The sequence below is a fragment of the Triturus cristatus genome, chromosome 6 (assembly GCF_964204655.1).
Source record: "Triturus cristatus chromosome 6, aTriCri1.1, whole genome shotgun sequence".
Classification (NCBI taxonomy): domain Eukaryota; kingdom Metazoa; phylum Chordata; class Amphibia; order Caudata; family Salamandridae; genus Triturus; species Triturus cristatus.
The window spans coordinates 1,218,801,241-1,218,815,717 of NC_140589.1; the positions used below are offsets into that span (position 1 = coordinate 1,218,801,241).

At 45.7% G+C, this 14,477-nt stretch overlaps 1 protein-coding gene and 1 long non-coding RNA gene across 6 annotated transcripts in view; one reads left to right on the top strand and one right to left on the bottom strand.

The window, feature by feature from the left end:
• The window catches only part of CDK19 (cyclin dependent kinase 19), a 1,761,913-nt gene that overhangs the window by 1,486,995 nt on the left and 260,441 nt on the right, over nt 1-14,477 (bottom strand). The gene's annotated exons all lie outside the window — the stretch shown is intronic.
• Nucleotides 10,142-14,477, top strand: part of LOC146821193 (uncharacterized) — a 61,472-nt gene continuing 57,136 nt past the window's right edge. For both annotated transcript variants that reach the window (XR_014963127.1, XR_014963128.1), the window contains exon 1: nt 10,142-10,180. This is a non-coding gene — a long non-coding RNA (uncharacterized LOC146821193). The remainder of the gene's footprint in view (nt 10,181-14,477) is intronic.

Sequence of the window (14,477 nt, forward strand, 5' to 3'; positions counted from 1 at the left end):
GAACAACTCCTGGGCTCTATCATAGCTTCCAAACATTACTTGTGCTAAAATCCTTAAGGTTTGCTTTCATCTTCGAACATGCCGAGTCCTACAACCTCCCAAAACTTTGATGTGCCCTTGTTGCTCCAGTGGTCTTTGCCTTTATCTTAATTATTTTATTTTCTGTTTTCCTTTCAGTTTATTCTGAACTTTGGGGTTTATCATTAAGCATTGCATTTTCAGGGAAAGTGTGGCAAAAGTCATTGTGCAAGTCAAAAAGTAATAGGCTGTTATTCGTGCCTCTTTCTTCTTGTAGCCCATGCAATTGTCTTTGTAGTGGATTGAGCTTGATTGCCCGATTTGATTCGCCCCAGGTCTTCCTATTGCTTACATGTGTAATTATTCTATTGCAGTCTATTTAAGAAAGTTATTTATTCTATTGCCCCTCACTGTAACGTGAGGCATCAGAACCCGTTCGGGGAAAGCCCAAACATGAAACGGTTTTAAAGAAAATTGATAATTGAACCCTAAACGAAACTGATCTGCTTATTGAGGAGGTAAAATCAATTATTGGACACACGAGCCCCCAAGCCAAGTCTATCAAGCATTGGCAATGCCAATCGTCTCACCATATTCTTAAGTTTTTTGTATTTGTTGCAAATAGAAAATGTCAGAAGGATTTGAGGGGTCACTGTGTGTGTATGAAGGCTGAAACCTTTTGCACTTTATCAACATGACTTATTAACATGACGCGCTTGGCTAAAAAACAACACAGTATGATAAAATGTAATCTTGAAAAAGACGGAAACACAGTAAGCAGCTGCTAATAATAAAAAAATGTGTATTTGTGTCTAGAATGCACAGCACCATCTCCACCCACCGCTGAGAGGAAGGAGCAAGCAAGCAGGAGCAAAAAGAACGGCCAAGCAGCGGCTTAGACAAAAAAAAACATTGCCCATTTGAGCATTGCGTGTGTATGTGGAATCTCAAGGGATAGCGCTGCTGTCTTAATCCTCGCAGAGCACTGTGTGTTGCTTACATGGTATCTTGAGGGATAGCGCTGCTGTCTCATTCCTCACTGAGCACTGTGTGTGTATGTTGAGGGATAGCGCTGCTGTCTTCTTCCTTGAGGGATATCACTGCTCTTTCCTTCCTCGCTGAGCACTGAGTGTGTATGTGGTATCCCGAGGGATAGTGCTGCTGTCTCTGTCCTCACACATCACTGTGTGTGTATGTTGAGGGATAGCGCTGCTGTCTCCGTTCTCGCACATCACTGTTTGCGTGTATCTCGAGGGATAGCGCTGCTGTCTCCATCCTCGTACAGCAATGCATGTGTATCAAGGCTGAAACATTTTGTACTTTATCAACATGACGCACTTGGCTGAAAAACAACACAGTACAATAAAATGTAATCTTGGAAAAAGACGGAAAACAGAAACAGTAAGCAGCGAATAATAAAAAAATGTGTAAAAACGAAAAAAAAACATTGCCCATCCAGCCCGTGGTGCCTAGGATTAAGGGCTGTGCTTCCAAATTAAAGCGTGTTAACTTTATTGGTGTAGTTATTTTAACAAGTCTTAAGCAGAGCTCACCACCTCCCAGTTCTCCGGAAGCCCGCAGTTCGATACTTGCAGCAGCTCGGTTCCGCTGGCTGGGCCCAGAACTGGGATGGTGGCGGTGGCAGACACCCAGCGGCTACCGATAAATCCGTTAGCGCGGAGCAGTGGTGAGGCAGTCAGGGAGGAGGATGCGATGCCGGCGACTGGCAGGGACGAGTAGAGGCTCTGGGAGACAATAGGTGCAGTATGCAGCAGAGTCTCCGTAATGCGAAGCACAGCGCCATCTCCACCCACCGCTGAGAGGAGGGAGCAAACAAGCACAAGCAAAAAGGACGGGCAAGCAGCGGTTCAAATAAATGAAAAAAAACATTGCCTGGCGCAAATAACACTGAAACAAGCTTGCATTAAATTAAAAAAAAAACACCATAGGCGTGCCCAGCAGGGAAAAAGGAGGGGCATAAAACACACTAACTGAATAGCAAGTATGACATTTTGAAAGACACACTCAAAAACAAATAGGAAAACGGAGGTGGAGACTCCCTCCCTAAAGCATATACTGCATGTCTCAATGAGACAGCGAATGCGCTGCCTAGGCGAGACCGAAGGGGGCAGTGCGCACGTTATCTAGTATTTTTAAAAGGAAAGAACCCAGTAGTGCTAAGACTCCCATTCCAAGTGAGAAAGGTTCTCTAGCCCGCTCTGATTATCTACTTCTCATGGATAACCCACAGAATATTCCTCTGGTGCCCACCATTCTATTTAGCAACCAGTTTGTGTGTTTGCAAAGGGGGGAAGAGACCCGTCCTCACGTGTACCAACATCAAATCAGGCTGATAATGGGATGTCCTGTGATCACATTCCTCCCAATTTCGCCAAACATTTTGCACAGTTACCGATATGAAGAACGAAATAGGGACTCTCAAGACCATGGTCTCACAATTGACCTGTCTAGTGAAGCAGCTTCTGGGAGAATATGTGGTTACCAGGAATAGCAACATAGGCATGAGGAAGGAGCTCAGCTGTGAGAGATCAACATTTAAATCGACTGCTACAAGGAAAGCTGGGGAACCTGGCTAAAGATCTGTGAAGGACACAAGTTTGAAACCTGACATGTTAGCAGTTTGTTGGGGATCTAGCCATATAAGCTCTAGTGGTGCACTGCACCCACCTAGAGCAGGTCTCATATTTGGCATTACTCCACACTTAGCCAAGTCTGTGGAGAATGGGCAGAGCAACCTTATAGCAGGAAGGTGGGCTCACAAGTTCACTGATGGATTTCACTACTACTACTCTTTGATCTATGATGAATGTACCCAAGCTTAAACCATCCACGAACTTTGAATCTGAAGATTCTTTAAAAATTAAAGTCATTCACTGGGTTTGCCACGTCGGGGATTGTAATCTATCATTAGGGATGATATTATCCGTGCTAAAAACAAGTATGTCCACAGATACAAATTTGACCTAGTTGAACTAACCCTAGGAAACAGAAGGCTGGCTGATAGATTGGTAGCCTCCTCCCCCCAACAACTCCTCTACACAATTCAAATACCAAGGGACAGCCACACATGTATATCGAAGCCACATGTCTCACTTCCATCCGGATTCTAGCCCAGCTCTGGGATCCTTGGATTGACTGAATAATGAAGGTATTACCCTCTCATCGGGTCTACAGGAGCCTATGATACCGCTGTGTAGACTTAGTTTGAACCCCAAATCACTGGGTCAATTCCCTCCCCTTTATCAGTGAAGTGTCCAGATTGCTATACCTTCTCACTCTGATTCCAATCTCTATGAGCCGCAAGGTGGGTCTAATGGTAGCTCAAAACAAATTGATCACAATGGGGTCTCAATAATGTCCTGGTATGTGGCAGGTCTAATCTCCAAAACGAGTTTACCTGATTGGAGCTCTTTTGTTGATGGGTTTGATATCTGCCTATTTCAGGAGACGTGGTGTACCACACCTGTTTTTAGAGTTGGGTACCTTAACTTTTTCATACAGCTATTAATAAATCAGCGTGGTGGGCCCTCTGGTGGGCTATCAGTCTGGGAGAGGCTCTCACTGAATAGCAAAATTTATAGATTCTCCTGATATCCTTGAGCTGCGTTTTCGCTCCGTTAAGAATCAAAACGTGGAAATGTATAATGTATATGCAATGGGGATTCAAGGTGGCAGTCTGTCTGATACAGTGCTGAAAGGCCATTAGGAAACTAGAAACCGCTCTGCATACACCATTGTAGGTGCTGATTTCAATACTACATTTGAATCCCTGGACAGAGAGGATGTGATCCTGGCCACAGATGAGGATGAAAAAAGGGCTATTCCACAACTTGACATACCTCCAGTTGAAAAAGTGGACAGAGACTGCTCTCCAGGTCTAAGCCCTCACACTAAAACACAGTCTTAGGGCATTGAATAATAGAACGCGCTCTGACTGTAAAGAGTCGGCCGCTTTTAATCACGAGAGCCGCATCAATTACATTCTAATTATTATAAGGCTCTGGCATCTTGTAGATGACATGATTGAGGAAAGTACATCCTGGGGTTCGACACATATGATAAGGAGGAGGCCTGCATTTTCATGGTCGATACTGAGAAGGCCTTTGATAGCCTAGAGTGGCCCTATCTTACTAGGGCACTGCGGGAGGTTGGGCTCGGGGAGCAGTTCATCCGAAGGACAGCGCTGCTGTACAGTGAGTCTACTGCCAGAGTCAGGACGGGGGGCCTAATCTCTGCTGCCTGTGAGGTTGCCCGAGGAATGAGGCAGGGGTGTCCGCTGTCCCCGTTGCTGTTTGCTCTGGCAATGGAACCAATGGCTGCACATGCCAGGTCGGCCAGTTATTACACTGGGCTTTTGGTGGCGGGACAAGAACAGCATATTGCGCTATATGCGGATGACTTACTCATGTTCCTACCTGACCTTTGAAATGCGCTTCATGGGGCGAAGCAGTTATTGGAGACTTTGGGGAGAGTGTCGGGGCTTTGTGTGAATTGTGCCAAATCGTGCCTGTTTCCTACCAAAGCAGGCGGGCGAGACCGGCTGACTATGGGGGCGATACCATGGGAACCTTGTTGCCTCCCTTACCTGGGAACCCGAATTTATCATGTCAGTAATGACCTGATGGAGGGTCATGTGGGGCAGGCGTTGCGTAGTGCCAAATCTAATTTTGAGTTCTGGGGGTCCCTCCCGCTCTCTGTTGCGGGTAGGGTCGCCTTGGTGAAGATGGTCACCTTGCCACGGTTCCTTTAATACTTTGGGACGCTCCCCGTTTGGATACCCACTAGGTTCTTTGCACAGCTCAATTCTTTAATCACTGGGTTCCTGTGGGGAGCTGGGAGACGGAGAGTCGCACTGCTTACTATGAAACGACCCAGGGTGGAGGGGGGTCTTGCGCTGCCGGATCTGGAGGCCTATTATCACGCTGCGCAATTCCAATGGTTTACGCAGTGGGCCACATTCGACATCCGGAGACTATGGGGGGAGCGGCTCCTAGCTGGCGCCTGCTGTCCTGTGTTCTGCTGCGGGTGAGCCAGGGAGGTGACGCGATACCGTCGGACTTGGCCGTGGTGCAGCGGTGCTGGATGTGTGTGGCCAGGAAGCTGCGTGTCAGGCCCTTGTATGTGCCTGAAATTCCGCTGACAATGTGCGAGGTATTACCTCATGGGGGTGACTGGAGCAAGCTGCAGTACTGGGTGGAGATGGGCATACTCACCTTGGGGGATCTCTACGAGTGCAACCTCTTACCGTTTAATTACCTCATGGAGCATCATGATCTCCCGCGAGGGGATTTCCTTTTTCCATGCGGCCCTGACTGTGGCCATAAGGAAGCATTGGCGAGGGGGTTTGTTGGAACCGGCTACGTCCCTTGCGTGTCAGTACGTGGTGATGGCTGCGGGTACTTTTAAAGCGGTGACTTGTCTTTATCGCCAGGTTTACTCAGGACCTGCGTCAGCCCCTGACAGCGTTGCTACTTAAGTGGGAGACGGACCTGGGGGAACCCATCTCAGACAAGACATGGGGAGAGGTAGATGAGAGGCCATGGAAGAGTTCCCGTAATACACGCTTCCAGCTCATTCAATTTTATGTCTTAAATAGGGCTTACCTAACGCCCAGCAAACTGAACAACTATTTTGGGGGAACATCTGCCTGCTCTCATTGTAATCTAGAAGTGGCGGGGTTCCTGCATATGTTCTGGAGCTGCCCGCAGTTGGACTACTACTGGCGGGAGACAATATCTGTCTTAACAACTGTGACGGAGAGGGAGATAGCACTGACACCAGGTGTTTGTTTGCTACATGAGTTTCTCCACACTGCGAAGACCAAGGTCACCAGCAAGTTCATTGACCTGGGGTTAGTGCTGGCGAAAAGAGAGCTTACTAGCCGGTGGAAGGCGAGGCAGGGACCTTCCCTTGAGCGGTGGAGACGGGAGCTTGTAAAGTGGGTGGAGAGTGAAGGCAACTGCAGGATGGGCATGGCTAGACGTACAGGGAACGAGAAATCAATGGAGCTGGCCAGGGCATGGGTGGCACTTGTGGAACTGACTAAGCATCCGCCTGGTGATGAGGAGAGTGTGTTGGCTGAGACGGGGGGCGCTCAAGACATCTGCTATTGCGGTCTCTAACTGACGGAGAAGTGCATTGCAGCCGATGGCAGGGCAGCTGGGGGTCGCCTCCAGTGTTTCTGCCCTATCAAGAATGCAGATTTGAGTGCTGGGGAGTCAGGCGGTCCATGGAGAAGAACTGGGAATACCTGGAACCTTTTAGTTAGTAGCCAGCGGCATGCTTGGGGGGGTGGGTGGGGTGGGGGTCAACAGGGGACTTGAGGGTTAGTAGGGGAGGAGGGGTGTTGGGGCTGGGTGTTTTATTGTTTTTGTTTTCCCTTATGCCTACGATGACCGTGCACTCTGAACGATAATATACATGGAGCTGCTAGGGATTGTATAATTGCATAAAGCGGGAGCTGAGGGGGGAATCAGTGTTGGGGCATGAGGGCCCTGGGGAGTCACTGAGCGGCGCCCTATGGGAGGCTGCAGCTATGACACTAATTGCACTTGTAATGTATTGCTCCCTGAATCATTAATGCATGCTGTCTATGAAGCTATTTGTTTGACCTTCTCAGAAAATCAATAAAAATCTGTTACAAAAATGATTGAGGAAAGTAGGATTGAAAGTGACCATAGCCCTCTATGTCTTTCCATGACTTCTTATTGGGAGAAATGTAGTCTTGACTAGCACTGTTGTTGTGTTACTAAGGATGTTCCCCTAGCGAATACCAAACAATATCTTAAGTGCAGACAACGGGTAGGGAGAGGGGATGTTCTATCCTCTATCGAGAACTCATTATTGATCATCCTAGCTAAACTCAAAATTGCCATGGCTCCCGGGGATAATCCACAGGGTGCTATAGATATCCACCTTAGCTTCTTTAATAAGCTAATTGCCCATTTCCATGTGCCAACAATAATAGATGAAGAGTGGTAAATTTTTCGCCCCAGGAGTGGGCCGAGCATTTTCAATCCTTGTACGACGATAGCTTTACAGATAGTAGCAGAGATGGCAAAGGTTCCTAACCATATAGATCAGACTGATCTTGTAGTGACTTTTGATCTACAGGACGTAGAGCTAGCAATAGGCGCTACAGCACAGGGGAAAGCCCCTGGACAAGATAGTATCACCGGGGAAATGTATCTTTTTGATAAAACAAAGCGGGCTTTGTACATTCTGCCCTTGAGCAATGCTATCGGTAGAAGAGAACCTATCCCAAAGTCTTGGAAAGGTGCTAAGGTGTTACTCATTTTCTTTTTTTCTTTTAAAAGGGGATTGCATCCTGCCTTTTAGCTATAGGCACATTAGTGTTATCAACTCGATGCAGAAGATTTGCTGCTGGATCGTTTTGGACAAAATTTGTTTATGGGTTAAGGAAGGACATATACTTTCTCTCTTTTAAGCTGGCATCAGGAAAACAAATCAGCACCGTGGACCAGGTATTTAGTTTTTTATTAATATAATGGAAAATGGTGCCTATTGGAAAAGGCCACCTTTATGTGGCCTCTGTCGACCTGAAGTCTGCTTTTAATCTGGTCTCCCAGCCAAAGCTGGGCAGGTACTTTGGCAGATGGGAATGCCTCTAAATATACTATCTATTATTATTTGGCTATACAAAGACCACCATGCTAACATGCTATGGGGAGAATAGGGGCAGCTCACGGACCCAATTCCGATTAGGAAGGGAATCTGGCAGGGCTGTGTTCTTCGTCCTAATCCTGTTCTCCCTTTACCTGAACGAAGTAGTGCACTTTCTTTCGGCCGTTCCATCAAACGCACTGCCCCTGGCCAGTGTGAAGGTACCCGCTCTGCTATTCACTGACGATACCCTTCTTGTGACACAAACACCCAAAGGGCTGCAAACCTTAATAACACATTTCGAAGAGTTTTGCACAAGAGGTCTGATGCTTAATGCAATCTAGACTAATTTTATGACATTAAATCAACATAAATCTTTTACAGGGAAAAAATATATTTGGAAGGGGATGAATTGGTGATGAGTTTGAGTACCTGGGCATCAAATTGTCATCTAACATGTCTTGGAAAAATTATATTGAAAAAGCTACAAGTAAGTATGCAGGTATCAGGTCCATTCAGAAGAAGGACCATGCCTCATACAGCAAACTTATTGTGCCCCCCCTCAGATCTGATTCTAAAGCTGTGGCATTATATTGTGCAGAATGAGGGGGGTTGTCAATCTTTCTGATATGATCAAATCCAAACATAAGTTTACTAGACCCTTGGTGTACCTTCCCCCTAGCAAACCTTCCCTCCCATTAGATCTCAATCTGGGTAAGAGGCAAATCGCCGATAAGGCTAGGCTCAGACCAACTTTGTTCTGGCGGATGCTTAGAAATACCCCAGAATTAGCTAATTATGCAGAGGCCTTTCAGGACTTAATCAAGTTAGACAAATTCTACAAAATTGAGTGGTGTAAAAACATCAGAAAGGTTTTGTCTTCCCTAGGCCTGCTGGGCCACTGGGTGCCCATGCCATCTGAATCATTTCCATCAAAAGATCAAATTAAGAAGTTATATTGGCATTGGGTGGACCACAAAGAACCAGCTAGCAATGTCAGAGGGTCACTCCTCTATAACTTTTGTGTGGTTCAAGTCGAGCCCTCTGTTTTGAAAAATACCTGGAATGTATGACCAATCCCCTAGATAGGCAACTGCATGCCCAGTTAAGGTCAGGATCTTTGCCACTCTAGATGTTCACTGCTAAATGGTCGTCCCAACATGAGCCCTCATTGATCTGCCGAGTTGTAAAATGTAGGAGGAAAACATTGCCCATGTTTTCTTTGTCTGCACAGCCTATTTGCATCAAAGACAGACCTGGATTAGTCCGCCCTGCCTAACTTTAGGCACAAGAAACAGCACAACAGCTATGCGAATCTTACAATCCGATGCTAGACGCTACATGCATGTGCTGTTTCGCAGTTTCTGGGCTGGGTGTGGTCTATAAAATGTAAGGCCTTAGCAGTAGCTTAGGTAACTTGTACTGTACTGCACATTAGCACTTTTCTATTCGCTAACCTTTCTATTCCTTTTGCTTTTCAGCTGCCCTGCGCTATCTCCATGCATCTATGTATTGCACATGTAGAGGTGTTCCCAAAATAATGATTGCTTATGATGCTGTCTAGTGATTGCCTGCGTTAGGTGTGTCGTTATTCATGAGAGGGAATCGTGTGCTATCCTTACGCTATAGCTCACTTTCAATTAATTGCATCTGTATTGTATAGCTTCACTAATGACAATGGTGTATGGCTGGCCGGGGCGCTCTATATGAGATTGCCCTGGTTTCTGAATTGGCCCTTCTGCACTCTCAGGTCTCGCCTAGCGGTGCAGCGCATGCGCTGCTCGCTTTGCGAGGCATGCAGTATACACTATAGGTAAGGGAAGCCCCGCCCACTCCCCCGCCCACTTTTTCATTGGCTTGTGGCTTTTTCCTTTCTAAATGCTGACTTCTGATTAGTTTAGAGGCTGCTAGTCCCGCCTTATGACGGCCATGTCTCCTTCCACGGCTATTGGCCCCTTTACTGCATGTTTCCTGAGCACTACTTGCAGTCTATCGTCATTTGGGCTTCTTTTTGGTAGGATGGTAGTTAGTTTTGGGCTTTGTTTTAAGAGGGATTGGGCTTGTTCCTCTTGTGAAAGCTGCTGCTGCATGCTTAGGAGGCACACGCACTGGCCACCTGGTGATTTGTAAATTTAAAATATTCCTCTCAGCGCCCGCTTTCACTTTTAAATATTGAGCGTGAGGGCAGCCTTTAGTTAAAAATACTAAGTCTGAGCCCGCCTTAATTTCTACATCTAAACGCGACCGCAACCTTACCTTATTCCACAATCACTTTTATTTCTAAGCGTCACAGCCGCCTTCATTTTTAATTATTAAGCGTGACGCACTACTTCACTTTTAAATTGTTAAAGCATCCGAGGCATTCTGCATATCAACTCACATTCCATTTAAACATGGCCATGAGCTTTGCTGCCTCTAAATCACGCCCCCATTTGCACCTCCCCTTGTTTGTGCGCATGCTTAATATCAAAAGCATACGCACGAGGTTTGGTCGTCCAGAGACTCCGGGTGCAAACAAGTAAGACACACACTCCTTCCACAGAAGAGCAGCGTTAGTGCTGTGAAGTGCTTCTCGAGCTTCTTTGTATTCATTTTTCGGTGTGACATTAGCCATTTGCATCTTAAGGTTCGAAGTCATAGGTACGGGAGCTCAGCTAAGGGATGCCAGTAATGTGATATAATTACAGCAGCACTGCTGTGAAGTTATGGCTATGGTGTGTCTTTTGCGTGCATTATAAATATAGCAGGATCACGATCTAGTTTCAGCACGGTGCCCTTTCACGAGCGCCGCGCTGGTTTTGCTTTCCCTCTCGTGTCTCTCTCTTCGCTCGCTCCTCCACCCCACTGTCTCTTCTGTGCCCCCCCCACCCCCTCCAATCAATCATGGGGCTCTCTCAGGCTGTTACACGTGAATAATTCTCAAAGCTTGCTCTTTTTGTTTACGGCTGCCTTCTAACAGGAAGAACAAGCCTGTAATTAGAAAATAAAACACATAAAATGTTAGAACATTACTGTCTGCCACTTATTATTATATACTTAGAATGATGAGTGCAACAGTAGCCTAGAAGTGTGCTTTAATATCCTAAGGATGGAGAGTGGGTAGTGAAGTAAAAGAGAAACATTGGAAAAAAAATATAGAATTGCACATTGCGATGAAATATACAAGATGGTTGATACCCAAACTACATGAACTCAGTTGAGTATTTGGAGAAGCAATAATGATAATGGTACTGAAGAGAGAGGCGGCAGGAGAAAGATGGTGTAGATAACTCTTGAACCAAGTTGTGGCATTTAAGTGTTGTAAATTAGCTGCACCTGCCGCTGCTACGATTCATAGAATGTGTTGATCCCTATTAATCAAAATAGCAATGTTACTTGAGGGGATGAAATTGACGGGGGCACAGCTATCTTTTGTGCAGCAGATGCAGTGGCACCAGGGCCTATTGAACCCTGACAATGCCCCCTTTACTGCCCTAAATACCTTGTTATACTACTGGTCATTCGCTTTACATATACCAATTAAGGAAAGCCCCTGTGAATCTTTCAACTGCTGCCTTAACATGTGTTGGAGCATAGAGAAAACTGAATTTTTATTTAATACACGCACACACACACACTCGCACGCATGCACGCACACACACCCACACACACACATATATCAGATTAGAAGAATCCAACCAAGCAAGGACAGCTTCTGTATTAGCGTGCATCGCTGTGAATGTGACAAGCCATTGCAGTGCAAGAGAAAAAACTTGACACTGTCCTAGTCATAGTCATGTGCATCTTTAGACCCTGTCTTTACAAAACTGAACAACCTTACTATAGAGGAAACAATTCCTATTCCATGGTAGGACAACCATATAGTTCCCTTCTGGCTCAAAGTTCCTGAAACAACAATCAATCAATGCACCCTCCTCCCAAAAACCCATGGTACATGGGGAGAGGATGTGGTCCGTCGGCTGAACTGCCGACTTTGGTGCTAGAAACCAGGGTTCGAGCCTCGAGGTTGCGTCCACATCCTGTGATTCTGGGCAAAATCACTTAATCTCTCCATGCCTGAATGTGTAATGTAAATACGGTGCTCATGTAAAGCGCTCCAATACCTTCGGGTCGAGTTCGCGCTAAATAAATATGCAAAAAATAAAATAAAAAAATAACAGAATAGGCGGCTGCTGTCACCGAATCTGTTCCCATTCCAAAGGGTGACACGACGGAACGATATAACTTATTTGAGCAATGGCTAAACAATAGTCTTGAGCCCTAAATAGAGGCTAAAATGAGGGAAAGAGAACAGAGAAGGGCATATAAATAAAACAGCTAAAACTGCTCCAGAATAGCTGCACAAAACTACAAACAAGCCATAAGGCAGGTCAGACTTGCCTACCTCGAGGACAAAATGGAGACTGTCCCAACTCCTCCAAGGAATTGTTTTAGGTAGTCACAACCTTATGACTCTTCCTTCATGCTCCAAGGGCCCCCTCCTTTCAAAAGAATGGTGCAACATGCTTGCCAACTTTTTTATTAACAAAATTAAAAAAAAATCTACCACCAACCATCATACCACGTTAAAACTAAAGACAAGTTGAGGTCAGGTCCCATCCTGTCGACTTGTCACGCTTTGAGCCGTGAAACCTTGGAAGACACTCTTTAGGCAATCAAATCAGGATCCCCTTTGGACCCAGCCCCTCCTGGGTCAAGGTGGCAATTCCTTATTATCCATCCTTATCATTATTCTCAACCACTCATTAGAATCTGGCCATATGCCCCAACCATGGAAACATGCGATAGTGAAGCCGCTCCAAAAAAAGCTACAGCTAATCCCCACCTCTCAGACATCTACAGACCCATTTCCATGCTTCCGGTAGAGAGTAAACTACTAGAAAAGCATGTTAATAAACATCAGTCCAGTTTTTCGGAGACTCATTATGTCCTCCACCCTACCCAGACAGGCTTCAGATCAGGGACTGCACTGCTGGTAGCCACTGAGGAACTCCGCATTATCTTAGACCAAGGTGGTTCAGCGACAATGATAATGTTAAACCTAAGCACAGCTTTCAATACGGTATCACACACCATGCTCATCCAGAGGAAGATGGAAGTTGGCACTACTGGGGATGCCATAAAGTGACTTGTAGCCTTCCTGTAGAATAGGAGTTTCCAAGTGTGTGAAGGTTAATTTTTCCATCTATCCACCCTCTGCGGTGTGGATTCCCACAGGGCTCCTCACTGAGCCCCACACTTTTTTAATTTGTATGTTCTCCCTCTTGCAGAAATTGTACGGCCTCACTGTCTCGCATGAGGGTTTTATGCAGATGATAATCAGATCATCATGGACCTGACACCTACTGTCAGCCGAATCTCCACCCAACTCAATTCATGTCATAAGGAGGTTACAAACTGGATGTCTGCAAGCAGTCTGAAGCTTAACAGCAATAAAACTGAGGTACTGGTGGTAGGCAACAACAGCCCAAGGTGACGGGAATTGTCCTGGCCAAAACAACTAGGCAAACTACCAGAGCCAGCCAAAGCAGTAAAAAGTCTTGGCATTTGGATAGACGACAAGCTCATGATGGAGACTCTTTGCATCGCTCATCGGGCCATCCATGGAAAAGGCCCTCTCATCCTCCGGAACATACACACCCCCTATGTTCCAGGGAGATATCAGTGATCTACCAATCAGGGACTCCTGTCGGTGCCCAAGATCAAAAGAGTGAGAAGCGAAGGCCGCTTCTTTGTGTACCTTGCATCCGTGCTCTGGAACGCCCTTCCAGCCTCCCTCAGAAGTCAGCAGTCGGAAGAATTCTTCAGATAATCTTTAAAAACACACCTTTCTTGAAGAGTGGACATTTAGTCAATGGTTCATCAGGGTAGCTCGGTGAGGTTATTGCAACAAGTGCTGGGAGGCACGGTCAGGTAGCCATGCACTATATAAAAACAACTGAATTGAATTGAACTTTCAGAAAATACAATGTATACTACAAAAAAACTGAAGTTGGCCAGCCTATTAACCCTGTGCATTTGCAGTAAATTACATAGCGTGGCACGTGCCTTTTAAGATGAAAACTTTCCAATGTAACTCTAAAAATAGTTGTGCCTTGCTTGTAGTTTGGTGATATATGTGATATTCCACCCCCATACAATACATTTGTATAGTATATTTGCATACGTACATGTAGTTATATATTTTTTTATTTCGTTTTCTGTCATTAAAATCGGGTCTAGACACAACTCCAAACTATGGAGTCATTGATCGGATGCTCTGGGAGTTGGGGCTTCTTGGGAGGTGGGTTTTAGGCGACCCATTGAAAGGCAAGGGACACGGAAGGTTCATAAATAGTTAGCCATTGGAATTCTGAGTTTGGGGCATGAACTATAATAAGTCTTTCTCTATGATTTTGCATAGGGATGCTGGTAGATTGAGTGTTTGCATGCCGGTGTAGTGAGTTTGTGCTTGCTTGCCTGGGATTTTGAAAGTTCTCTTCCGTTGACTCCCTCATTGTGGATGTCGAAATGATCTTGATCAATCTAGTATCTACTAAGGTCAGTGCACCAAGCCTTTTGCAGTCACAATGGTGATGTAATGACTGTGCGACGATGTGCAAGACACAAGCATATCAGTCTTGTTGAATTCCTTGGAGGTATGAGGTTTCTGCTGCCGCACATACTTGCATGTCAAAGTGAGACAATAAGTAGTTATGCACCCAGCTTTCGGACTGCTTTAGCAAATGACAACTGGCAATGAAAAATCGTCAGAGGTGGGACAAGAGTGAATCCAAAGCCCGTCATTTGTGAAGTTACTAAAAACGTCCAACATT